Here is a 27,611-nt window from a genome sequence, read left to right as displayed (position 1 = left end):
TGTACAGAGAGAAGAAAACTTTACCAGGAAAAATAGCTCATACGTGGCAATCCCCATAAAAACTGGCCTAACAAGCCTGGTCATTGCTCAAGACACGAGTCTTGATCTAAATGATTAAACAAGTGTATTATTAAAATTGTTTTTTGTCCACTAAAAGTACCAAATATCCAATGTTGCCAAAGATTAAGACAGGAAGACACGTTAACTAACTTTTGGATAACACAAAGAAGAAAACAAATGTTTCACACTGTGGTTCTTGAACTTCAACATTTTACTTGGAAAGGGTTAATTAGCAAGTGGCTGGGTCCTTGTTTGAGCCCAGATACACAAGCTGTCAAACTGAATCAAAGGCCATTTGCATTCTAGGCCATCATTAGCAAGATTACACCAGAAATTAAATTTGAACAAGACTCTCTGCTCCTGCTCCTTGCAGTCGGTCTAATTATAAATACATATTGCAGCACTGCTTCAGAGTGGAATTAATGTCGGCTCTCAGTCCTCAGACTAGATGCCCATTGGGAGCTGAAATATGTTTAGTCCTTGCATAGCTGTGGTAATTCAATCGCTGTGCTCCCCTCCTTTTCATGATGACAAAAGGAGATCTCCCAGCGGGACGGGGCCACCTGCACTGATTAACTCCTCCATCCACACCCACACAATATGAAAATGAGCCGCCGATCATTAGCCTTAATTTTTCTCTAACAAACCTCAGCTTTTTCTTTGCCTTATTACCGTTCCCAGGCATCTCTCTAGAGGGAATGAGAGAGAGTACGGGGGAGGAGGAATTCTGATAAGAAGGAGAGGCCAAAATATAGAAAACAGACAAATAGCTCTTGGGTGGAAAAGTTCATAGCAGAAAATTAAAACACTGATCATAAAAGCACATATGTATGTCATGCACTGGCCTACAGCTGTTTAAATTACAGTATTAAGTATAATGAATGAAAATGTAAAATTTTTATGGGAATACCTATGCTAGACAGTGATTCTGATTAGTGACAAAATAAATCCAATAGCACCACATAAGGTACAGTGTCATGATCCGCTTTTGCTCACAGCCTAGAGTTTGCATCTGAACCACTACAGAAATAGTTTGTTAACGGTAGTTGTCTAACTAGCTTAATCAACAATCTCCATATGTAGCAATTTACATGGAAACTCCAGGCTGTATGTTCTGGCGAATAATGGGAGTCGCTCGGAGAGGTCTGTTTTTCCTGAATTGTTTCTACTTGGTTGGTTGGGGTTCATTCCTAAAACAAAATATCTTTTAATTTTTAAGCTTCTGGCATTAGTGAAGTTTTGTACCTCCTTAACTCATAGAGGCATATTCAATTTTCGACCCCCATAGAGGTGCGAGGAGAAATCAGCGATGTTGAGATACCATAGTCCCTGCAAATGTGCGCAGCCGCAATGTTTGGTGGAACATCGCGGCTAATTGAATATACCCATTGTAATTCGCACCAGTTGTGAAATAGTTTAGTAGTACAATGAGTGGCTTGAGGAAGGTCAAAATGCATTGTTAGGATGGGAGTTTAATACTGTTTGAGTTTAAGTTCTGCTGATTTGTGTTACGGCTGACGGTTCTGACAAGAATTCCTAGAAGAGATAGTAGAGGTCTCCACCTTTAGCAGCCACCTTTCCTGTAGAGTTTGTTACACTCACAGGTACTCGGATGCCCCCGGGACTTAAACTCAACGTAGTGGGAGCTTATGTACAGAAACCGGAGTGTCGGAGAAGGGAGACAGGACAAGAGATTAAACAGGAACAGTCCAAGGGTCGGGTCGTGGGTCCAAAGTAATCAGAATAACTAGGGACAGGCCAAGGGTCAGGGCAGGTTGCAAGCAAGGAGAATCTGGTAAACAGGCAGAGGTTTGGGGCAACCACCAAACAGCAAGGTCCAGATCAAGTCGAGGTCACAACAGGTATCAGTCAGATTACAAGCAAAGTATTCACAGGGATATGGAGCAGGTCAACAAGCGTGTAAACAGAAGCTATAACCGGCAGGGAATACCCACACTGACCAATGAGAGGCCAGAGCTCCAAATGGCCTAATTACCTCTTCAGAAAGCTACTAATTCATGTGTACAGAATGCGCATGCATCTGGCTGTCAGTTGCCGAGATGTGGTGCTGATTAGAGAAGCATCCCGGGCGTTGCCCAGGTGATGGCCGGGACGGAGAAGAGGGAAGTGACGACCCAGTCGCCATAGTGGCCCGAACTCAGTGATCCGGAGCGGATCAATACGCAATACGTTACAATTTGTAGCTACAGAAATAGAAGTTAGTGTTTAGTAGTTATATTAATAGGAAACTTAAAGCTGTACCATTACTAGTAAATGGTGGATGTGCAGGGTCTCCTTCCCCCAGGTGGAACATTGGGTGCTGCTCTGTGCAGTCATTTTACCTGGGGCAATCCCATTCCTCTTACCAGGAGGAGGGAGAGGGAAATGTGAGTGGAAGGACCAATCACAAGCCAGAGTCAAGAGACTGCAGCCAGTGATTGGTCCTCCCAATCACACACTCCCTCCCCTGCTATTTAAAGGTGGTTAACTGAATTAATTTGCTGGGCAAATTACATGAGCTTCATGTAGTATGAATAATTATTTTATTGCTCTGAGGTTTAAATGGCTATATCTGTTAGAGATGCTTTGAGTCTGTAATATGATATGTGCACCCAATGTGTAAAAAAAAAGTGGAAGATTCCTATCAGATCGCAAACACAATGTATATGTCATAATGTAAATGCATGAGATAAATGTGTCATCAATCTCAATCACTCTGACTGTACACCACTAAAGGCTCAAGCAGTAACAGCAGCAGGAAGGCAGCAGCATTCCACTCAGCTTGTGCACAAAAGTTAAATTAGCTAAAATTAGGCAGCTGGTTTTTATTAAGAATTGAGATATAAGGTACAGTGCAAGCTAAGTAAGAACCTTTAGTCCATATTAAACAGCAAAACGACCAAACACAGGTATCGTCAGCAGCTTGCACCAACCCAACCTCTTCACCTCAAGTTCCACACAGGCAGCATTTGTGGACCAAAAGAAAAATAGATGTATCTAGTCTTTATTTATTTATTCACTACAATTTGCAAACATATTTGAGTATGCTAAATACATTGAAATACATGAAATTCAACCGTCCTTTGATGATGGTAAACCCTTTTTTATCTGGTCTGGTATAAGTCTAAGGTCTTCTGACCTCTATAATTAAGTTTATGATGCTTGCTCTTAATAAACGTCTACTTTGGTGCAGAACCCCTCCAATACGTCTTGCTCTACCTGCCTGCATGAAATCATATGTCGATCGATCTTTGCACACATACAGCAGACATGTGAACTTAGTGGATGACAGTAGAGATGAGCGGGCTCGGATTGCGCTAATCCGAGCCCACCCGAACAGTGCGGATCCGACGGGATCCGAGCACTGTTCGGGTATTTCCGGCGCACAAAAAAAATGAAACCGAGGCTATGACGTCCAAGTCTCGCGTCGGATCGCGCTAGACTCGGATCGCATAAATTCCCCGCTCACGCCCGCCATCTTCAGTCGGGCTCAGATCAGGGAAGAGGGAGGTTAGCTTTTTTAGTGGAGCTGTGGAAGAAAGTTACCTGGGGGCGAGAATGAGTCAGTATTTACAGCCAAAAGAGAAGCAGCTGTCATGAGAGTTAGGTTTTAAGGCAACCCCAATCCTTTTCCACTTGGCCATTTCCATTTATGGTGCAGAAAACTGGGACTGTTTCATAGTATAAAATAATTAAAGAAAAACTTATCTTCTTTGTAAATATTCAAATTAGTGTTTATACCTCGATTTTCTATTTTTTGGTGCATGTCAAAACCCAAACCCAAAACAGTTTACAGTCTTTCTATTACTTTTTACTCAACTGTGACTCTATAAACATTCCTAAACAATTTGTAAAAATTTTGACAGCACAGTGGCACAGTAGTTAGCATTGCTTCCTCACAGTGCTGGGGTCATATGGGTTTGAGATTCCAACCCTGGCAATATCTATGTGGAGTTTGTATGTTCTCCTAATGAGTTGTGAGGGTTTTCTTTGGGTGCTCTGGTTTCCTCCCAATGTCCAAAAACATACTAATTGACTATTTGTGTGTTTGTTTTATAGCAAATGTCAAACTTAAATTTACCTGAACTGTGATGAGTCTATCCCGAACCTGACTTGTGTGATGACACACTTTATTATGGATCTGACTGCTGAGTTCATTTACGTGGTGATAAAAGCTAGGTACAGTGAATAGTTGGGAGTATCTTGTATGGAGAAAACTATTTGGTTAGCTTCTCGGCATTAAGTGTATTGACATTGTTTATCCATAAAGTATGTGTTCCATATTTTACTGGCCATGCCCCTGTGTGCATATTTGTAGAGATTATTTGCGTTACCTAGGAGACTGCAAGCAAGGCACTGATCCTGCCGTATAAGTCCAGTGGTACTGCTGTTTAAGTCCACTGATCCTGCCACGTGTTGGGCCACGTGTTTGTGCCTCCCACTTGTGTCGCTTAGCTTAGTCATCCAGCTACCTCGGTGCAACCTTTTAGCCTAAAAACAATATTGTGAGGTGTGAGGTGTTCAGAATAGACTGGAAATGTGTGGAAATGAATGTTATTGAGGTTAATAATAGTGTAGGAGTGAAAAAAACAAAAAAATGGATTTTAGCACTTTTTATGCTTTTTTTAAAAAAAAAAAAAATCAGAACCCAAAACCCAAAATCAGAACCAAAACCTTTCATGGGGTGTTTTGGCAAAACAAATCAGAACCCAAAACCTCAAGCTAATCAGAACCCAAAACCCAAAACACGAAAAGTGGCCGGTGCACACCCCTAGATGACAGTAGCTTTTTTTTGTGCCTTACTTAAGACATTGCATGTTAATGATGTCTCTATTGTATTGAAAAACATTGCAGATGCTAGTCTCCTACTACAAACTACTAACCACTAAGAGTGTAATGCATTGCTGGAAACTTTACAAACAAGCTGACTGACTTTATTATACAAAACTTACAATAGCAATGATATAAAATCAATATTTCCAAGAACGCTTCATATAAACATCTTTGGCATGAGTATAAAAAACCACCTATGTGGACAAATAATTGTATAATATAGACACTAACAGCAGACAGGCTTTAGAGATGCTAAAAGTTTTGTCAAAAGCACTGTAACCCTAAAATGTACTTAAAATCCTGAGTGTTAGTATCAGCCCCTAAGAGTTTCCAGGTAGGTCTCACTGTCTTATTTGAGTTACTGAAATAGCAATTGTTAGGAAAAGAAAGTCTATAATTCAGAATAGCACACTTTGGCAGGGAATAGAAAACTCGACCAGTCAAGGCTCTAGAATCCTAATTTAAGTGAGAACAGGTTTATGAATTCCCTTGCGCCCACAGCTTCATTGCCATTCAATACACTTAGAAAAAAACTAGAAAATATGACAAGCACACAAGAAGCCGCTTTGCTCCTTACCGCATTGACAAAGGTCAGCAGTACAAGCTGGATTCGAGCAGGTAAAAATTCAGTGCCACAGGTCATTCTAATAGATACGGGAGGGACTTGTTGCGACAGGAGTGAGAGTAGGAACGTCGCTATAATACCTTTAACGAACACACTTGCTGTATGGGCATAATCAGCCCTAGTGTATTAGGAGTAGCTCAATGTTTACCAAATTACAGGCCTCTGGTAGCTGTCAGTTAAGAAGCAGATTTCATGCATGTTTTAAGCAGTATCTTTTTTTTAAGCTATATTCCTGTGAGTGTTCATGATATATCACAAACATGTCTTATACTGCATAATGAACATCAGGTGGTCACACACACACACTTAAAAACAGTGATTAGGTAAATAGATTATATTATTATTTATAGAACACAAGGCATATTCCATGGTGCTTTAAAATAGGTAGGTGTACAGACAGTGATACACAGGCATCAACTGACCTACACTTACAGTCTAACACAAGTGTTCTGCCAGTCACTCACTGTATATTCCTGCTCAGTCTGTGTGCACAGCAGCAGGATCAGAGCCCAATTTGACCAAATGAGATCCAGCAGTCGGGTCTTTTCTGGCATCATAGAGTCCTGCTTGTGTGCTTGGAAGATGACCACAGGCACACACAGGCCAAGAGAGGTCATCTTCCAATTCAAGCATGTTTGATAATGATGCATGATAATGATTTCTGTCGGATTATTAGAAGGCATGGAGTGACATGCTATTATATCGGGCCAATTGCAAATACCAACATGTAGTCAGCATTAAAAAGGGTTCTGCTTGTGGAAGATTACAATTTAAAAGTGTGAGTAAATATATAATACATACAATCTCAAGTTAAGACGTGTGAGATACAAAACTGGTTACACCCAGTAAGCATGTTACACCCATAGCGCATAGGTATAACATGCAATCACAGGGCCCTATAACAAAGCTTAAAGGTATGCCCAGCGATACCTGCCCATTTACTCTGAAGGCCCCAGCTATGCTATTTTGAATAAGAGAGGGGGGACTTCAATACTAGATCTGAAAACCCAATTGAGGCTTCCCTGTGTATGCTCAGAAAAGCAAAGTGGGGCCCGTTGGGCCGTCCATTGTGGACTGGTCAGTATTGCTATTCCCTCCTCACTGCTGGACCGCATAGATGCTGTATGGGCTTCTCTTGTGATAGTTAAATCACTGTTGTAGAGATTATTTGAGATAGTTGGATGGATGGGGTTTAGAAAGGATCAAATTTGGGGGAGCATTAGAATATGCTCACATGTAGATGATTTCTGGAAATAGAGCTTAGCTACAACACCAACAGATTTTACATATTTTAATGAGATCCAGCTCACAAACATGTATAACAAATAAACAATTCTTCTCATTAAATAAAAAAGAAAAATCTTTGACAGCACTTATTTAGTAAATGAATGTATTACATTTATCACTTAGTCACCACAAAGCTACTGCTGTTTGTAATACTTATTCTTCTAAAGAGAAAGAAGAGAACAACATGATAGAAACCAGAATGTACAGTTTGTTCCACATGACTATGTAGCTTATGCTCTAAAGAACAGAATTAGGTGATTTGGTGTATGAGTTAACATAGACTTTTTTTTCTACTTTTTACAGTGTTCAGTGTAAGCTAATAAGTGTTTGAGGCCAATATTTAACAAGTCACATATTTCCATTGTCCCTTACCCCCTTGCTTATGCTTTTTACCACATCCTAACAAAAACATGACCAGAACTGGTGAAAAACATACGGCCCCAACTAATGAATCACATACTTTCCAGCAAATATCGTAAGTACTACCAGCTGTGACAGCCCTGCTTTGGCAAGGGAACCCAAGCAGAATCAGGCAGACGCATCTGAAACCAGCTGTGCTAAAAAGCCACAAGATACTTAAAGGGGCAGCCCACAACAGCATCATTTCATATCCCAAAAGAACTTCATTGCAAAATAATGATTCACTGAACTTTACTAGTGTCAAGGCTGTCTCACACACTGGACACCCATTGTCTCATACAGTTTTAACATTGACTCATGTGTTTGGTGTGTGTCCTTCATCATTGGTGTCATGCAAGATGATACATCTGTAAATCAGAATATGTCACCAAAAAGTAATTTCCTATTAAATATTACAATATGTGAAACAGTAGGTAAAACCTTCAATGACGCAATGCAGTATGTCCTGTTAACTTATTATCAAGAAAATCCTTTGCTTACCTTACCAGTATGACTTTATAAATGTACTTCACTAGTCTCCTACTTCAGGGTGGATCCAATTTGGTAGCCTGCCTTAATATGATCATTAGCTCTATATATAGTACCACTAATTCCGCAGCGCTCTACAGAGAACTCACTCACATCAGTCCCTGCCCCATTAAAGCTTACAGTCTAAATTCCTTAACATACACACACACACACACACACACACACACACACACACACACAAAGAGGCACAGACTAGGATCAATTTGCTAGCAGCCAATTAACCTACTAGTATGTTTTTGGAGAATGGGAGGGAACCAGAGCACATGGGGGATACCCACGCAAACACGGGAAAATAAGGCCATGGTATGATCTATTGTGGACAAATTAAATATATGTGTAATCATGATCATGATGATTTTGACCAAATTACATTGAGGTGTAATATAATTTGTATTCAGAATGATTAACATTTAAGCACCAGGACATTACCAGTCAAGTCAAGTCAGTAAAAGATGCTATTTGTCCTTCCTTTGCTGGTGGTTGAGAGTGGATGCTTCCACTGATATGCAAGCTACAAGGCACCAAAATGCACAAGCACAAGACGCTATAACCAATACAACTCTGTAAACATGCAGATCCACTACTCATACAAATAAATAGCATGCATTGGCAGGTCAATTAATGTCAAGTCAGAAAGCTATATCACCTTGTGAACCAAACCTTAAGCTGACAAACTGCTGGCTCAAGACACAGGTGCGGAAGTTATAAAAAAGCCGATACGAGCACGCCACTTGCCATCTGTGTCATAAGCTGCATATGAACGCCAAGACTTAGATAAAATTTTAATAGTGATGCAAGACCCGTACTCATGTGTCACAATTCACTTCAGGAACTTGCTGACTTTATGGTTGCTCCCTCTATCTATATCAATCTTGCAGATTTGTAGGATTAGACAAGAACTTTTAAAATACGTATTGCTCCTGTCTAAATATATTAATGGCCAAAACTCTGCCTTCATACTGAACAATGAATCACTGACACTGAAGCTGTCTACATTGGGGAAATATGCGAGAATCTATAAAGAATACAGTCACATTTACTGTCATGTTCAAATGCATTTATTGCAGCCCTGCTCCTACCCTTGTACACATGCAAATGCACAATCCACAATCCCATCACTCTATATCCCAATACCCCGTGACAGATGAGAGTAAATCTGCACTATCATCCAGATTCACTTTACATTTCTCATCCAGTCAGATAGTATTTTGCAGTGATTATTATGCCATCAGTCACTGGAAAAGATGCCTAGTCCATCCACACTTGAATAGTAAAGATACCAATTTAGCTTTTGGGCAAAGCTAGTTATTCTGTTACAAAGTAAAATTCCTTTGTATAGGACAGGGATGGGAATATAAAGAAACTAATAAATGGTTATCAATATAACATTCCAGTCTGAGGCATACTTCACAGACTACAGCCTAGTTTACTTATGCAGAATGTGAAAAAAATAATAATTTTGTTTTGCAGGACAAGATTATTTAAATGTGAACTTATGGAGAAGGTGCATTCAGAGGAGTTTCCTGTTTCCAAGGGGCACATAGTATTTTTCTTTCTGCAGAAGGAATTGATTTTTCAGCAGTTTTACACATTTTGCACCTTTCAGTTTCACTTTTTACAGAAAAGCGCGTTTTTGTAGGCAAACCTCAACCGCTGCGATAAAAACATTCACACATGTAATAAAGATGCCTCTTGACTTTCGGGCTTAATTAAAAACATGAATTTATATTAAAGGTTTCCACCATAAAGATTTTCAGGACTGGGTAGTGGGTATACACCTTGAAATGCACTTCTTGCAGTTTGTCATTGCACCCTTTTGGTTCACTAGGCATAAGGAACCCTGAAAAATATTGTATTGTATTCAGTACTGATCTCAATTTAACTCTGCTCAATATATGTGATTATATATATATATATATTTTTTTACACAAAGAAAGCTTCAAGGTTACATGTAAGTATAATTATAAGACTCAAAACTATAAGAACCCCCCACCCCTAGCTTTCAATGGGGAGTAAGGTAATAGGTAATACACATATGTATAATATTTGTTAAGGTCCGCAATCTAGCATCGCCTGGGAATTTATTATACAACATTTGCTTTGTGTACACAGAAGGAAAGCTCAAGGGCTATACCGCTCAGTGGGTCTATTTTTATGCTCCTAATACAGTGGTTTCCGAACTTTCTCAGTTTGAGGCACCCTTAGGGTCTCCATAATTTTTTTAATGCACCCCTACGTCCAAATAATTGCTGAGCAGTCCCATTTTTTAAGTAGTTGTTTTAAAATAATGTAATAAGTATTTAGGTCAGGACAGAAATAATTATTAAGTTGTTTGCAAAAATAATATACATGAAGGATGTGCTCCTTGTCACTTTTGTCCCTTCATCATCACACTGTGTCCCTTCACAATATCACATGTGCCCCTTCACAATATCATGTGCCCCTTCTTAATAACACTATGCCCTTTCACAGTATCACACTGTGCCCCTTCATAATAACACTGTGCCCCTTCACAATCACACTGTGCCTCTTCATATTAACACTGTGCCCCTTCTTTGTCACTTTTGTCCCTTCACATTAACACCGTGCCTCTTCATTGTCACTTTTGTCCTTTCATATTAACACTGTGCCCCTTCATTGTCACTTTTGTCCTTTCATATTAACACTGTGCCCCTTCATTGTCACTTTTGTCTTTTCATATTAACACTGTGCCCTTTCATCGTCACTTTTGCCCGTTCATATTAACACTGTGCCCCTTCACAATCACACTGTGCCTTTTCATATTACCATTGTGCCCCTTCACTGTCACTTTTGTCCCTCCATCATCACACTGTGCCTCTTCATCTTAACACTGTGCCCCTTCACAATCACACTGTGCCTCTTCATATTAACACTGTGCCCCTTCACTGTCACTTTTGTCCCTCCATCATCACACTGTGCCTCTTCATCTTAACACTGTGCCCCTTCACAATATCACATGCCCATTCATCAGTTACCCTTGTTTTACACTGCCCCTTTCATCCTCCATTCATTTTCTTACCTTTTACTTGCCCTCCTTTCTTCTCTTTTCTCCTGTCTTCTTTTCTGCTGGCTCCTCACTGCGCCGCTCCTCACTGATGTCAGGCATGATGTCAGTGCTAACGGGGCAGGGAGAAGGGGAGGAGGGTGCCATACAACTGGTAAGTATTTTACATATTTGCGACACCCCTGTGAGATCGCCACGGCACTCCAGGGAGCTCAGTGCACAGTTCGGGAACCGCTGTCCTAATCAGTGAGTGGTAAAGCCTTAATGAGTCCACACTATACACCGCCATATCATTCTAATTTCAATAAAGCTTTTTCTTCTTTGTTTTCTTTCAAATGTGTACCAGTATGAAAAACAACAGTAAAGTTCCTCAAATTTAATACTTTTTTTTTTTAGAATATTTTTACATTTTATGGCAACATTTTACAAATTCATCTGAATGACAACAAGTTATTTTCCAACAGCAGCTAATCATCTTATATATCAAACCCTAAAGCAATGTAATGTAATGCATTGCAATTGTGTAAGGCTTCTTACACAAGAGGTGCTGAAATCAGTCATTCACCACACGCTCTTAAAGCCTGCTAAATGCCCTTTAATGCTAATAGTCCAACAAATAATGTAAGCAAATGGAGCTGTATGCACACACTTTATGACAAGTGTTTGCTTTGCATCTTGTTCAACATTGCCTTCAGCACTCACTAGCATTAACGCTTGGTAATATAACAAAATAATGACGTTCTATAGGAGCCCTCATTAAGCATATAGGAGGTTCTGAGATCATACTTTGAATGCTCCAGGTATGAGCCTCTAAACCTTCTTTAAGCAGCCGGTATTTTACAAAACATTTTTTGTACATAGGATGTTCATGTATTCATTAAATACATATGGCCTATGCTATGAAAATGCTATGACAATTGCACGCACCTTTACCCACCCCAAATCTTATTACATAATAGATATTTAATGGGCCATATATTGATAACAACAAGGGCTGCAATAGCCCAAAATTGGAAAAATCTATCTCCCCCAACTAGTATGTAACTAAAATTTGTAACTAAAATACATCGCTTGTAAGCTTCTCAGGCATACCTTATACTGTGCAGTTCTTTCCCCCATTATTAAGAAGACTCCTCAATAATCTGCCAAATAACAACTCAGACCCCACACCTTTCAATTTAACCAAACCACGTGCGACTCAAATCTATAACTGTATATGCTTAATTATTAAGTACTTTAATGGTTTTGCTTTAACATAGCATAGTGTCCGTTACCCCCTTTTAACCCACCCATCTTTCCCTGTTGGTGAACAATCCCCCTCTCCTTTTTGCTTTCTGCATCCCCCCTACATTTAAAAGTTGCAATACAAAATTATTGATGATAAAAACAATCACATACATTTTTCAGCACATAAAAATGGTTAACAGATGTACAACAATTAAAAACTCGCTTAAGATTACTCATAAGTATGGTTTAAAAAGCATTTTCATTTCCACTATGCTTTAAAAGAAAATACAAATTGACAACATTCCCTCAGATACACTGTTTTTCCATAAAGAAAATGAGACAGTTAGGATAACATGGTGGAATGTTAATACTAGCATATCTACATTGTATACTTTGGTAGGTTGGTGCAGTTAGTTTGGATGGAATGTAAATTTGCAGCTTCAATTTGCTGTACACATAATACATGGTGGGTTGCTGTTCTGAGACACAATGTGTGCTTGCTAAATATGTACAGTATGATTCAACCCTCATCCATTAAAATATTTTGGTATAGCAGAGCATATCATCATGCAGGATCTGAATGGAGATCATAAGCATTAATCATTTATCAAATTCCTGCATGAAACCTTTATTGTTACTTGTTGAAGTACTGCCATTATAATTGGCTTGGAGGCAATGTGGCTCCATTCTGATCGCTTTAATTTCACTAGATTGTATTTGTTCTCTTATTTTAAAGCTCCTGGACATTGACAGCAACAAGCATATTACTCAAATGGTTAGGATTCATCTTTCCTTCTATAATGTCTATCTCTCTCCTCTTCTGGTGAATAGATATTTATGGCTAAACTGCCCCACTGTCTCCAAAAGTGCCTATATAAATAATTTTATATGAATCATCATCATCATCACCATATATTTATATAGCGCCACTGATTCCGCAGCGCTGTACAGAGAACTCATTCACATCAGTCCCTGCCCCACTGGAGCTTACAATCAAAATTCCCTAATACACACACACAGACAGAGGGAAAGACTAGAGTCAATTTTGATAGCAGTCAATTAACCTACCAGTATGTTTTTGGAGTGTGGGAGGAAACCGGAGTACCCGGAGGAAACCCACGCAAACATGGGGAGAACATACAAACTCCATACAGATAAGGCCATGGTCGGGAATTGAACTCATGACCCCAGCGCTGTGAGACAGAAGTGCTAACCACTACATTTATATTAGCTCTGAATTCATATACCGTATTTCCCCATGTATAAGACGCACCTTTTTCCCAAAAATTTTGGGTCCAAAACCTGGGTGCGTCTTATACAGGGGTAGCGTTACAGGGGCAACGGGGGGGGGGGTGATCCAGGAGGAGGGGGACAGGCAGCGTGTCAGCGGGGATGCAGCAGGCAGAGTGTCAGCGGGGATCGAGCAGGCAGGGACAGGCAGCGTGTCAGCGGGGATGCAATAGCCAGCAGGCAGAGTGTCAGCGGGGATCCAGCAGGCGGAAGACAGGCAGCGTGTCAGCGGGGATGCAGTAGCCAGCAGGCAGAGTGTCAGCGGGGATCGAGCAGGCAGGGACAGGCAGCGTGTCAGCGGGGATGCAATAGCCAGCAGGCAGAGTGTCAGCGGGGATCCAGCAGGCGGGGACAGGCAGCGTGTCAGCGGGGATGCAGTAGCCAGCAGGCAGAGTGTCAGCGGGGATCCAGCAGGCGGAGACAGGCAGCGTGTCAGCGGGGATGCAATAGCCAGCAGGCAGAGTGTCAGCGGGGATCCAGCAGGCGGAAGACAGGCAGCGTGTCAGCGGGGATGCAGTAGCCAGCAGGCAGAGTGTCAGCGGGGATCGAGCAGGCAGGGACAGGCAGCGTGTCAGCGGGGATGCAATAGCCAGCAGGCAGAGTGTCAGCGGGGATCCAGCAGGCGGAAGACAGGCAGCGTGTCAGCGGGGATGCAGTAGCCAGCAGGCAGAGTGTCAGCGGGGATCCAGCAGGCGGAGACAGGCAGCGTGTCAGCGGGGATGCAATAGCCAGCAGGCAGAGTGTCAGCGGGGATCCAGCAGGCGGAAGACAGGCAGCGTGTCAGCGGGGATGCAGTAGCCAGCAGGCAGAGTGTCAGCGGGGATCGAGCAGGCAGGGACAGGCAGCGTGTCAGCGGGGATGCAATAGCCAGCAGGCAGAGTGTCAGCGGGGATCCAGCAGGCGGAAGACAGGCAGCGTGTCAGCGGGGATGCAGTAGCCAGCAGGCAGAGTGTCAGCGGGGATCCAGCAGGCGGAGACAGGCAGCGTGTCAGCGGGGATGCAGTAGCCAGCAGGCAGAGTGTCAGCGGGGATCCAGCAGGCGGAAACAGGCAGCTTGTCAGCGGGGATGCAGTAGCCAGCAGGCAGAGTGTCAGCGGGGATCCAGCAGGCGGAGACAGGCAGCGTGTCAGCGGGGATGCAGTAGCCAGCAGGCAGAGTGTCAGCGGGGATCCAGCAGGCGGAAACAGGCAGCTTGTCAGCGGGGATGCAGTAGCCAGCAGGCAGAGTGTCAGCGGGGATCCAGCAGGCGAGGACAGGCAGAGATTGTCAGCGGGGATCCATGAGGAGGGGGACAGAGGCACAGTGGCAGCGATTGCAGGGAGAGTGTGCTGCCCGGCTGCTCTGATCACTATCAGAGCAGCCGGCCATTACACTCTCCCTGCCTTTTTTGACAGCTACCGTAATATTTTTTTTCCAAATTTCGGGGCCAAAAGTAAGGTGCGTCTTATACATGGGAGCGCCTTATGCATGGGGAAATACGGTAATACATGCTTAGTCTGGTGGTTTCTGTAGTTGTGTATAGTTAGTTAAGTATCTACAAGTGAGGGCTGTCTTCAAATTTATAAAACAAAAAGTTTTCATCAAATGTAAAGTGTCCCAATTTAACATATGAAATACTGAGAACTAACAAAAAAAAAGTACAGAGTTAACACACTAAAATAAGCTCAGGACAACACAAATGAGTGTGGCATCATGTTGGTTACTCTGGCTATTTTTCAGCAAGAAGCTGCAGTACTGTGATTCATACGCAGTAGTAACAAATGTGTCTGCCACTGATACATGAAAAGTAAACAAGAGATCTTTAAAATCACGCTGGTTGCTGATTATTCAACATTCTTCACTTTAAATAGAAATGAATGGAATAACATACACTAATTTATTTACATATACAGGTTCCTGCCACTTAAATTAGTCAGCAATTCACAGTAATATAAATTGTCTGCTTGAATATACCATACCAAAACTACTGGTATATACATTCACAGATAGCACATACATTAGGGTAGACTAAACATTCATAGATTTTTTAACAAAAAAATACTAGTAGTAAATTGTATGAATTCTCTGTATTTCTATAGTAATGAGTTTTAGATAGTTTTGTGGTTGATGATTGATGCCAATGTTTCTGGTATGTATGTATAACATGGGAAAAAATGCTACTTAGTATATGCAACAAAAAGGAGGAGAAAATGCATATTCTTGAAAAAAATAGCTCGGTAATTTTTTAACTACATAATTGATTTACACTGACAATAAAACCAAAGGTCAGAAATTGATGAAAGTCATGAAAAACAAGTGAAGTAGCCCCTCCAACTGGCTGCTGTGTCCACCTTCATTATCCAACCCTGCCTTCTCACTCCCACTATTACACCTATTATTGTTCTGCATTCCGTGTGTTCTCATGGTGCCCCTGTTGCCGGTAGTGCCATGTCACACGAGTCAAAGAGCCAACCCTACCCTGACAGCTCTGTGAGAGTCTAATTAAATCTGTCAGCTCACAGGTTTCGAAAGACACAACACAGAATAGACAAGCAAAGAGTTATTCACTTTAAGAGAAAACACACGCACACACATGTACACAAAGCCCATACATTCCAAATACACATTCATTCTGTGGATATAAATAAAAAAGAAAGCATTACTAAGAAGCCAGAAAGCAGTATGAGATATGTTCCTTTGTTTTTATTTTTTATGAACAACAGCCAGGTTCAGCCTTAGAAACAAAAATAAAAAATGGTTTCTTGTGACATTCCTGACATTCTCAACTATGTAGTTTGCATGGCCGCTAAGCTCAGCAGGATAGGGGTGATCCTCCCAGTATCCCTCTCATTCTGCAGCTCCCAACTTCTTCATAAAATAGTTGTCTTCTGCTAAGACACAGCATGTATTGTGTGGTGCTAACAAAGAACAAAATATACATCCATATAAATCAGGTTTTGATAATGTTCTTGGCTGCAGCCCCTGGCACAGAAGGTGATAAGCAGCGTGGTGTCAATAGCAGATCAACCCTATTATCACAGTGTGTGCACAACCTAAAACAAAATAAATCCGCCTATCTATTTCTTCTGCTGGCTCCCAGTCCACAAACTATCACAGCAAGCGGGACAACCGCTGCAAAGTTACCGAGAAACATTTATCATTCAGCTTAAACCTGCTCATCACTGCCTATACTTATCATAATGTTCCATTAGCCAAGATAAACAGAGGCTGGCCTCTCATTGCCGTGCGTTCACAGGTTCTTAGTTGGCGAGCATTGATTAGTGCTAAAGTATTGGAGTATTAGCTTCGTGTAATGCCTGCACTGAACCACGAATTACTGTGTAGCAGGAAGGAAATCGAGGCATGGATAATTGTAGGCATCGAGATCAGAACAAACACATAGAGCAAAGCAGCCAGCAGAACTGCAGACAGAAGGCATTTAGGCCGTTGATAATCCTTTCAGTGTGTGGAAGACACAGAAACGGGGTGAACGAGCGGCTCACTTTAATGCACAATACTCATGCTGAGTAACCTGTACATGTCGCTTATATTTGTGTCAAGCTAAGAACCTGGATTTTTTTTTAAAACTTATATACTTTTGATTTTCAACATCAAAATACCAGTTATATTAGAAACATTGTTATTGCAAGGTTTTAACATACATAAGGAAACAATTGTTGCAGTTCTATCACAGCTAATCAAATATAGGTAAATCTTTTTAATATTTCTATTATATGTTACCTAAATATTCAGAGAGTGATAATTATGAAACAGTATTTGAGATGTTCCTTTTTATTGCAATTGTATGTTGATGGGTTTTCATTGCCTGGATATATTTATTTCAGAAGTTATTACATTTGAAATATCATTAAGGATTGCAGTTAATATTCCCTGTAAACTGGACAATCTGAAAATAGAAAAAAGTTTATTGGCAGCTGCCAGAAAAAAACGCCAGAAAAAAATTTGATTATTTCTGATAGGTAAAATTGCTCAAACAGTATACTGTATGGGTTATCTTGCCATTCATTTTAAAATGGAATTATGGGGCAAGCATTGTTTATTGACTAAGGGAGCCCAATTTGTTTATAATTAAATTAAAATTATATCAAGGGGAAATATCATTGCATTATTATGCTATGGGGCAATATGAATATTTCATTATATTAAGGGCGCAATACTATTTGATTGCTAACAGGAGCAAAAACACTTGCTATTTTGACATTGGCACAATGCATGCTGGCACTTGAGGTGCCATAAATGTGCAGTATATTATTATTTCTGTATACAATAATATTACCTCCTTAAATTTAATTATAAAATAATATTGTCACCTTTATTTTTGCCTCATTATAAATTATTTCTGTCTTTAATAAACAATAAGCAATGCTTGTCCCTAATTCCTAAGATAATTGTGCATCCTCTTATGTTATGAATGGAATATCTCAAACAGCATGTAGATTGAGCAATCTAGCTTTTTAGAAATCTAAAAAAAACCTGACTTGTTTCTGGGGGTTTTTCGGGTGATTTTGACTAAACCACCAGCTGTTTAGATGTTTTGAAGTCGTCACACATCGCCAGCAATTTCAGTTTCGACCCTCTAAACTGGTGGTTTGGAGGTGAAAATTGACAGTGATGTGTCGCTTGATAATTCCACCCTCAATAAATGCATTAAGAGCGAACATTGAAAATCTGCTGTTCAGTGCACCCAGCCTAGGTCCTTTTCATAACGAGTTCAGATTTTAACACTTTTATTTCTAGATTGCTCAGCTCGGAGGAAACAGTGGTTGCAGTTTTTATGATTACATTATATTGGGCTGACCAGTTCGTCACTGCCAAAATAACAAAGCCATAACCGCTGCAATATGCAGATTGTTAGATATGTTTAAATTGGTGACTTTCAGACACACAACTCACCGCTTTTAGAGCAAATAAAGAACAATATAATCCTAAATTGAATACCTGGCACTTGAATAAAATACAAAAGTGTGGTATCCCTAGGCGCTCACATTATTGGAAAGCTGCCTTAGTAGAAATAGTTATTCCCTTTGTTATTCCCTACGTGATTAACAAAGTGAACAAGCAAATCTAGCAATGGCACTAAACACTACATCAAAAATACATATAAACAAATAAAAATGGACATTTTAAAACAACAATAAAAATTTGAAGTGTCCACAACAAAGTGCAAACTTGTGTCTAAGTGCAATTGGACATACGTTTGCACTTTGTTGTGGACACTTTACATTTTTATTGTTATTTTCAAATATCCATTTTTATTTGTTTATATGTATTTTTTATGTAGAGTTTAGCGACACTGCTACATTTGCTTGTTCACCTTGCACTTACTGCATAGTTACCATGAGTACAAGTTCAGTTTGTTAGCTATTGCAGTGAAAACAAGTTTGCTCTAATAATGAATTTCCATTTCTTATTTTTAGAATTTCTTTCCCTATTAGCCTAGAATCAAGAAGACCGGCTGTTTAACACAACTGTCATCAAGTGACAACTGCTCTGATATAGTGCCAGGAATTACATGAAATCCCACTGGCATCAAAGATTCTACACATTTTATTTAACATATGTGGATTTTTGTAACATCATTAAATCTATAATGCAGAATATAGTCAAGGCAAAGTATAGAAATAATAAGGTAAACACCTTTAGCATAACACAGGATTCGGCAATGAGATGTATGATGTTCATAAAAAGAAAATGTTCTATCCTGAAACATGGAGGTAAATTACATATATCACTGCACAATTCTTTAATATTTGGACCAATTTTCCCTCTCATCTCATCATTAAATTACCTAGGAGACTGCAAGCAAATCAATCATATTTATGATGCTTTTCTGCCTCAGCATTCCTGCCCCAATCCACTATGATTCAAGATATAGAAGATCTGCCAAAGTTACACAGCATTAAACATATCAATTTCAGCAAAGAATTAAGATACAGATTACTCTAAATATAACATAAATGTTTCATGTATTTCATGTATGTTATCTGACTAAACAATGCACAGAATTTGGTACATACAAATGTTTATTAGTGGGTTTACTTGGCCTTTAACTGCTTGAGACCAAATCTGTACCAGACATGGACATCGTATATCACATACTTTAATCTCTACAGGATGAGGATGACAGAGAGATATGTTTTCCACATTTTCATATGATTTAGGCAGTTATTATACTCCTTCATATATTTCTGAGTTTGGTGTTTGAAAATGGTAGTACCACTTAGTATTGGAGTTGCATTAGACACATATGCAGTCTTGTACCCTAATGTGGTATTTTTGAACCCTTAATCCTAGAGATATTTGTATTCATCCAACCATACAAATGTTAATTCCACATGGCCAAACACAGAAATTGTACTTTCAAACCTCCAGAACCTTTTTTGGCACTTGAAAGCAGTTTTGCTTTTCTTTGCGGAGTCTAGGCTCATAGATCACTGGAGTTTTATGCACCCTATAAGGGTTGGGTTAAAACTCTTATATGTTATTGAGACACAGAAGGCATAAGATAACTTTGTGGTCAGATTGCAATGTTCAGATTTCAGAATTTTTTTCATTTTCATTTCATGTTGTAGCTGTGTCCTTTAATCATGTTATTACTTGGCAAGCCTTTGGTCCTGGATTTCAGTACAAGCATAACAAATGTACTAGAGACACCCTTTTAATAATGTTATTTTATTAAGGGCACTTTGTATATGTAACTGTTTGGCAAAATACAATTTATATTGAAATTAGCAGTACTACACAAGTTACATATGATGTCTAAGAAAAGTATTTTTGCAATTCACAGTAACAATTATTATCTAGGTAAAAAAAAGAGAAAATGAAAGCATGGAGAATATGTAACAGTCAAAGGCTAACACAAATTTAATAATACAGTAAGAAATAAAAAGAGAGTTTTAAGGCACAACAACATACTAAAGAAAAGCATAGTATTTTGAACGATGTACAGGTAATCTTCCAGTCAGAACATTAAAATTACATCATCCAAATCTGTCACGTTTTATATTTGGAATGTTAGAGGAGGCTTAGATGCCAGGGCTGTCCTCATACAGTAGCTTTTGACATATATGCATTTTTATGCCCGTCAAAGCTAAATGTGCCTCACAAAGATATCACTTATAACCATGGACATTATAGAGCTGATGGTTGAGTACTATATGCTGTGTCAATGTTACCTCATCCACTTTCTATAACACCTGGATGTATGAAGTTAAGTTCCTCTGCAGCGTAATGATCAATAATGACCTTTATGAAGGTTGTTTAGTGGTCCATTGGTGTACATATCTGATGAAGCTGTAAATTCCTATACGAATGTTCCACCAAACCATCATATAAACCTGTGCTTTATAAATATCTATAATATAAAAGCCTAGTGGCGTTTGTTAGTCTGTGTGTGTGTGTGTAAAAAAAAACTAAGCTGCAGCGCCACCTGCTGGGCGGAGTTATACACTGACCTACTAAATTCTTAGTGTATGGGGGGAAAAAAACTCAGAAAGGGCTGGAATTTGGTATACTAAGATGTTTTTAATTTAATTTAATTTGTTAATTGTTAAAAGTGTTTATAAAGATTTTAAATATATATATATATATATATATATATATCTTGAAGGAGAAGTGACAGTTGGGAGTGGTTGGTGGTTGCCGGGGGTGACAGTGGGGAGTGGTTGGTGGTTGCCGGGGGTGACAGAGCGAGAGGAGTGTGATACTCAGGACTGCTGAGAGAGATCCCTGTGTCTGGATAGACATCTGGATAGATGTGGCGATAAAGATGAAGGATGAGGTGATGGAGAAAAATGATGAGGTGGTGACATGTGGACAAAACCACATTAAAAAAGAGCGCTTGCGTCGGTAAGTAACGCTCTTCCCCTGGGGAGGCCTAAGCTATGGCCCAAATACATGACAAGAACCTTTTTAACACCTTAAGTAGCTTGATTTGACTAGAATGCATGAGTATCATGCACGGGTTAACTTGTAATCACATAAAAACATAATGACCTATGGGATACAGTGAAGATACGTAATATGGATTATTTAAATTCTATTTTGCAGCACTGCGCATATCATGAAGGAATCGCTGGTTCTTTTATGTTTGAGGCTTTACACAAATCTGAGCAAATAGGTTGGAGGTACATGCAAAATACTGCTAAAATGTTAGAATGCCCCGTGACCTGTTTCGCAAGTGTTAATGTGAACTAGCACAGTAGACGGTACTGATAAAACACACCACATGGAAAATGCGTGCAACATGCATCACTAAAACGTGTCTACAGTATGTGCTGGTTTCACAAGTTGTACACTGCTGCAATATGCAGGAATATCTGTATCATTATTTGTATTAGTGTGAGATTAAAGAATATGCAAGTAAAGCAAATACATTTCTGTGACAGTACATTTTTCTTTGCTAATGATTTGTAAAGTGTCCTTCCCTGTCTTTAATTCCAAGTAACATTTGTTTTGAGGCAAATTAAGTTATCCTTCATTTGCCTGTCAGTGAATTAGGATGTAAGTGGATGTAGTGTGCAGGGCACGCACACAGTGTGAACCAAGGAATTATCATGTTCACTTAGACAGAGTTACCCGCCCCTGACTTGCCCAAGTGACCCAAACTTGTTGAAAAAAAATAAATCCTTGAAGTTTATAGAGAGCCCGAACTACAAAGGCCAATTATAATCTTTCTTTCTAGTTGTGTTGGACATGACTTCAGATTATTGCACACAAGTGGAAATAATGAAAAGAAGCTAATTCTGTTTATGAACTTAGCCCAGAGGCTAAACCAATATAGTTAGGGGGGCTGTGATGGGCTGGCATGTCCCTAGGAAGTAGTGGGATAAATAATGTATGCATCAAAGGCCTGAGCTTGTGGCAACTTATCCATGATTTTTAACTCCATGTTGCTACAGTGTTCTGCACATCCCTGCAATGTAAAAGATCAGGTACATAGTGGGATACTTATCATCAAAGGGAGACTAAGAAAAAAAGCATACCTTTGTTTTTCACTAACATACTATCTCCTGTACAGATCCATGTGTACTTTGTGAACAGCCTATTCTATACTGATAGAAATGTCAATGGAAGGCATATCCTACAATCAATCAACAGGGTCAACAGGTTCATAGGATACTGTACCAAGATGTACACTTAGCTGTCACCTATGTGCTTTGCTTCATAAGCCACTCTCTTGACAATGAAACAACAAGACAAATCACAGTGTGGGGATGCTGCTGTCTCAGCAGATAAATGACAGATAAAAGACGTTGTCCCTATCATAGTCAAGGGAGAGCTCTAATCCTATAAGGTGACCTAGGATGTCATGCATTCATCCTGGACATGCGTGAGGAAGGTTTGCTTGCGGCTGTGCAAAATTACCAGATCTAAATATTTTGTCATATTCAGTACATTATAATAGAGTACTAATATACATCATATGAAATCTTCTACAACTGAATCCTCTTTTGCTGGTACTCACTCAATAGTCGACACCCAATTTGTTAACAGGACTCATTTTGAAAACCTTTTACACCATGGACTCTAAAACACAGTCCATAAAAGCATAACTCAATATATTGCAACTAAATTTTAAAAAATTTTGTGTTTTCAAACATAAGAGACAAACACATATAATATGGTAAAGTAGTATAGGAATACTATATTATCATTCTGAAGCAAAACATTAACTCATGGGAACATAACTGTTTGTAAATGCCATATTTGTAGGTGACACATCGCAAACTGATATTTAGAAACATCATTTAATGATGACTGCACTGCTACCGCTTGATCGTAACGGTCAATTTCAGCCATTCTGGAATCCAAAATGGTACAAATGGGTTCTCTGTGTACAAATAGAAGTTATTATTTTTTTTAAGATTAATAAAAAGCAAACATCTATCACATGAGCTCATAAAGAGCTTTATCATTTTTTAAAAGTCTTATCTATTTTAACATCTGTAAGTCTGATATGGTATAAATATTTAATAAAAGTAACAGCTTATTGCGCAAACCCACAGTCACACAGTAATGCTCTGGAGCTGTATATCTCCAGGTTGTCCATAGTTGATGGGTGTCAACAAAGCAGTCAAAACATCCTCATACAATGGGCTTTTTGCTCACCAGAGGCGACTGTAGTTACATTCTAAGAACTGCTGGAAACACTGATTCCCTTTTTCAAAATAGCTGCTGCAGTGCGATTCATTTTAAAACAACAACCACGTGGATTCATGAGAGTTCAATATAGCAGTCCAACAGTTTGCCGCTTGTATGGGCCATAACATAATACAGCTGGTAGTTTGGGACTCAGTAGTCACTCATAATAGGCTTAAAGACTTCATTTCAGATATATGATTATTTGCACAGAAGAGGAGAAAATGGCATTTGGGTTCAAGAGTGCTACTTTCTTTCCTAAAGAGGAATTGTGAGACTGCATAGTATGAGCGTACAAAATATAAGGTCTCAGGCATAGTGACTGTCTAATTCCACCCTACTTCACATATAGTAACTTAATGCAGGGAAAGAATAAATTATCACATGGCACAGGAAATATTTGTTTACTTTTGCGGTCATATAAGCAAATATTGTGCAGCTACAGTTTATGGGGGATTTTTATATTTATTTACACATTGCTTAAAATGTAGATGCCAGGTAAGTATTGTAAGGTACCTGGTTGTCTATTGGACTATCTGTATTTTGCAGTGTTAATTTTACTGATATGCTCCACAAAATCATCTGTTTAGTATACAACCTATATGTTTTATTGTAAAGTGAATAACAGAAACAGCAAGTTTGTCTCATCTGAATTGCAATGTAAAATCTGCATTCCTCCAGAGTCTTTCCCTCTGATAAAGTACTGAATAATATTAAATATCATTCTCTTGTTCCTGGTGAAAGCACCAGGACTGCTCTGGCAGTCCGGAGTTTATCTCCTACTTGCACATGAGACGGACATTGGCATGTCTTGCTTGGATGTCTCCTATGGGGGCTCATCTGGTAGGCAGTGCAGGGAATAGATGTCTGAGCCTGACCGAGGCCGGCCTGCTGGAGCTTGACAGTTTCTGTCTCTGTACAATGAAAAAGAATCAATACTTGTGGACTGCGGCAGTGCCCTGTGTAGAACAACAAACATGCAGCGCCTGACATGTTTCTAGGTTCTCGGTGGCAGAGGCACTTGTCTGATCTGTATCCAGAAGCTGCTAGGCTGGCTGTTCTTTGCATTTATTGTCTTTTAAACCTCTCCCACCCCATCTCCCTTGGCCCTGTGATGTCTCTAATACTTTGCTCAGGTAGAGAGATGCATGTGCTGTTGCTTGCAGCAAAATGTCACTCAATAAATCACACCTATCTGAGCTAAAGGCACATGCATGCCTATGGCTTCTACAAGGATCAGAATGACAAGATGCTGGTAATTATATCCAAACTACTGCATTCAGGCAACAATCACCCAGCAAAAGAGGCTCCAAGCTATTCAAAGTATAAGAGCAATAGCAAGAAAATTATATTCTCTATTTCCATTTTAGACTTCATAAGCATACATACATAATATCAACGTCTGTAATAACACATTGCTTAGACACATGCACCTACCAGTTGCCACACAAAACGCTTTCAACCTCATATGCAGAGAACAGTACATACAAAAACAAATACAATCTAATGTATCCTGTCTTAGTGTATCTAGGTACTATACACAAGCACTGCTCTGTACAGGCAGCATCTTAATGTGTAAAGCACAGTATACAATGCAGCAGATCTTGAAGGAAATAAATATTCAATTGATAAGTAATTTAAAAAAAACATACATTTTTAGAACTTCTATCACTGAATAAAACAAGGATGCTTCCATGTGTGAGAGATGGAATTATTGCAAAGCAAACCGGTTTAGGTTGATACACTAAGCAGCAAAGTTTCATTTGCTTCCATAAGTGATATTTCACTTTGTGTAAGCTAAGAATACATGTGAAGAGGGGTTGACATGTCTGGCAATTGAAATGACACACCTCTCTAACTTACACAAATCGGTAAACATCTGTATCATGCACTATAAAACACATAGCATAGTGTCACCTTATTAAATCTACCAACAAGGTCTAAATCACCCATTCTGACAATACCATTTTTTTAACTCTCTATTTACAAAGGAAACAGATGGATACAGTTCCAATAAATGATAGTGAGCACACAATCTATTTGTTCCTTTTTTTTCAATAGAACTGGGAGGGGGGCAGGGGGAAAAGAGGGGGGGGCAGGTACATGGCATAAAATAAAGAACGAGTCACAAAGAATAACAAGGTAGCATTGGTAAAAAAAAATAAAAATGGAACCAATAATACAAGGAATACAAAAAAGAGCCGACATTAGCATCTTTTAATTAATTCAATACTTTTAAGCTCTCAATAAAATTATCTGTTGTGTGATATATACATATACTAAAAATGAATGTTTTTCTAAATGATAAAAAGGATATCTTCTATGCAAAATATCTTGTGTTTATCTACCCAGAATCCTGCTCATTTAGAATCTATTAGTGCGGTCTGTAACATGCAGTATACTCTGACTGTAAATGCTTCATCATAAATTTATTATCAGTCTACTATCGTTGTCATGTTTTATTCACATATATGGGGCTCTGACTGTTTTCCCTTCTCTATTCTCATAACTCTACATCTTGCTTGAATAAAATAAAGTTGTGACAATCATCCTTTAATTATGTCACTAGCGTAATTATTCCAACAGTTTTGAAGCAAACAATTTAGGCAGAATGTCTTTGTTTTGTCTGACAGCATAATTTTATAGAAACATCCCTTGCATAAAGCCCTTCAGAATATATCATGTGGCTTTATTTGCTTTGGAAATCATTTTGCAGTAGGTCTGTTGTTTTCACTAAATTATTTTCCAGAGTGTGTGCCATTAGCCAAGTTGGCTTGAAATAAAGCAGAGGACAGCTTTTGTCTGCCTCAAATACTTTTGATTCTTGTCTGCCTCCCATCACTCCCTCCACAGTTGTAGTTTTAGCCCAATCAAAGGAAATTTAATTAGGCACTGATTAGACACTTGTAAATGTTCTCAGCCAAAAGACAGAGCAAAGAGGTGTTATCCTCAACAAAGTAGCAGGTATTCTGTGTGGCCCTGCAGACTCCCACAGTATCATTGTTAAGTGATAAAAGACTAAAGTGCGTCATGTGTTGCAGTTAAGAGGAATTGTCAACATGGATCACATGTCAGAAACACTAATGATGTTTTAAGTAAATCCCATAATTTCAGATTACTGATCCCTCCAAGATGGTTGATCTGGAAATAATAGTGTTAAAAATTAACTAGTTATGAAAAATACGTAGGGCCTGATTTTAAGTTAGGAGCAAAGCAAAGAAATGGTAAAATCATGTTGCATTGGAGCGGGAGGTACATTTAAAATGTAGGGACAGATCTATAGTTGGGACACAGCATGTCATACATTAACTTTCATTTCAGTGTAAAAATAAAGCAATCAAGTATTTGTGTGCTACATGAAGAAATAGCCAGTAATTTCCTTGTGTGAAAAGAAATAAGTCAATTTGTACCTCTTGCATTGTAGCATGGTTTGTCCAGGTATAAAGTTACTACTTTTCTTTGCTTTGCTCCTTAACTCAAAATCAGGCCCATAGTGTTGCATTATACAGCAGATTATCAATGCAGCGCTACAATGTGGGGACAAAACTTTGTATGTAACCCATTTACTTACTGGAAGTCATGCTAGATTGTGTACTTTGTTTGCAATTAAGGGGTACAGATGTGAAGTGAATAATGATTTGTGGGAACAGAGTTCCATTTAGAAATGCAGATATTTCGGGGCCACAGGGTCAAATCAATTACGATTTTGGGCCTTTGCTAGAATGATATCATCTACATAATGTTTTAATACGTAACTCACTGAATAGCTGGAAGATCTCTGGAGAGACAAGTGAACTAACAATTAGAAAATTCTTTATATACAAATAAAGAGTGTTGCTCTCTAAAAGAAGGCCTGCAAGGTTCTAATGGCACAAAATTTGGAGATCAATACATTCAGTTAATTTAAAATAAAAAAAATGCTTCTGCCAATATATGATACATGTATCTGAATTCAATAGCTTAATGAAAATTAGAAGGAAAAGTAGCAACATAAAACATACTTGAGATTCACTGATATTTCACTTCTTTGTAGCAACCTTAAAACACTAATATATTTACATTAATATATTTGTTGAGCGTTAACAAGTAATTCCCTGAGCGAAGGGTTCAAGTAATTGACCGCTAGCCTGAATAGCAGCAACTATGTTTGCAGCAGCCTGATGTGCTTTTAGGGAG

General features: G+C 39.1%; 1 protein-coding gene and 1 non-coding gene across 4 annotated transcripts in view; one reads left to right on the top strand and one right to left on the bottom strand.

The window, feature by feature from the left end:
- BNC2 (basonuclin zinc finger protein 2) overlaps positions 1-27,611 on the bottom strand; it is a 453,763-nt gene that overhangs the window by 127,596 nt on the left and 298,556 nt on the right. The gene's annotated exons all lie outside the window — the stretch shown is intronic.
- Positions 4,144-4,215, top strand: LOC142137223 (small nucleolar RNA SNORD50). Its single transcript, XR_012687867.1, has one exon. It is a non-coding gene; the product is annotated as a small nucleolar RNA SNORD50 (small nucleolar RNA).

Source organism: Mixophyes fleayi, chromosome 1 (assembly GCF_038048845.1).
Source record: "Mixophyes fleayi isolate aMixFle1 chromosome 1, aMixFle1.hap1, whole genome shotgun sequence".
NCBI classification, from domain to species: domain Eukaryota; kingdom Metazoa; phylum Chordata; class Amphibia; order Anura; family Limnodynastidae; genus Mixophyes; species Mixophyes fleayi.
This window is presented reverse-complemented; position numbering and strand designations above follow the sequence as displayed.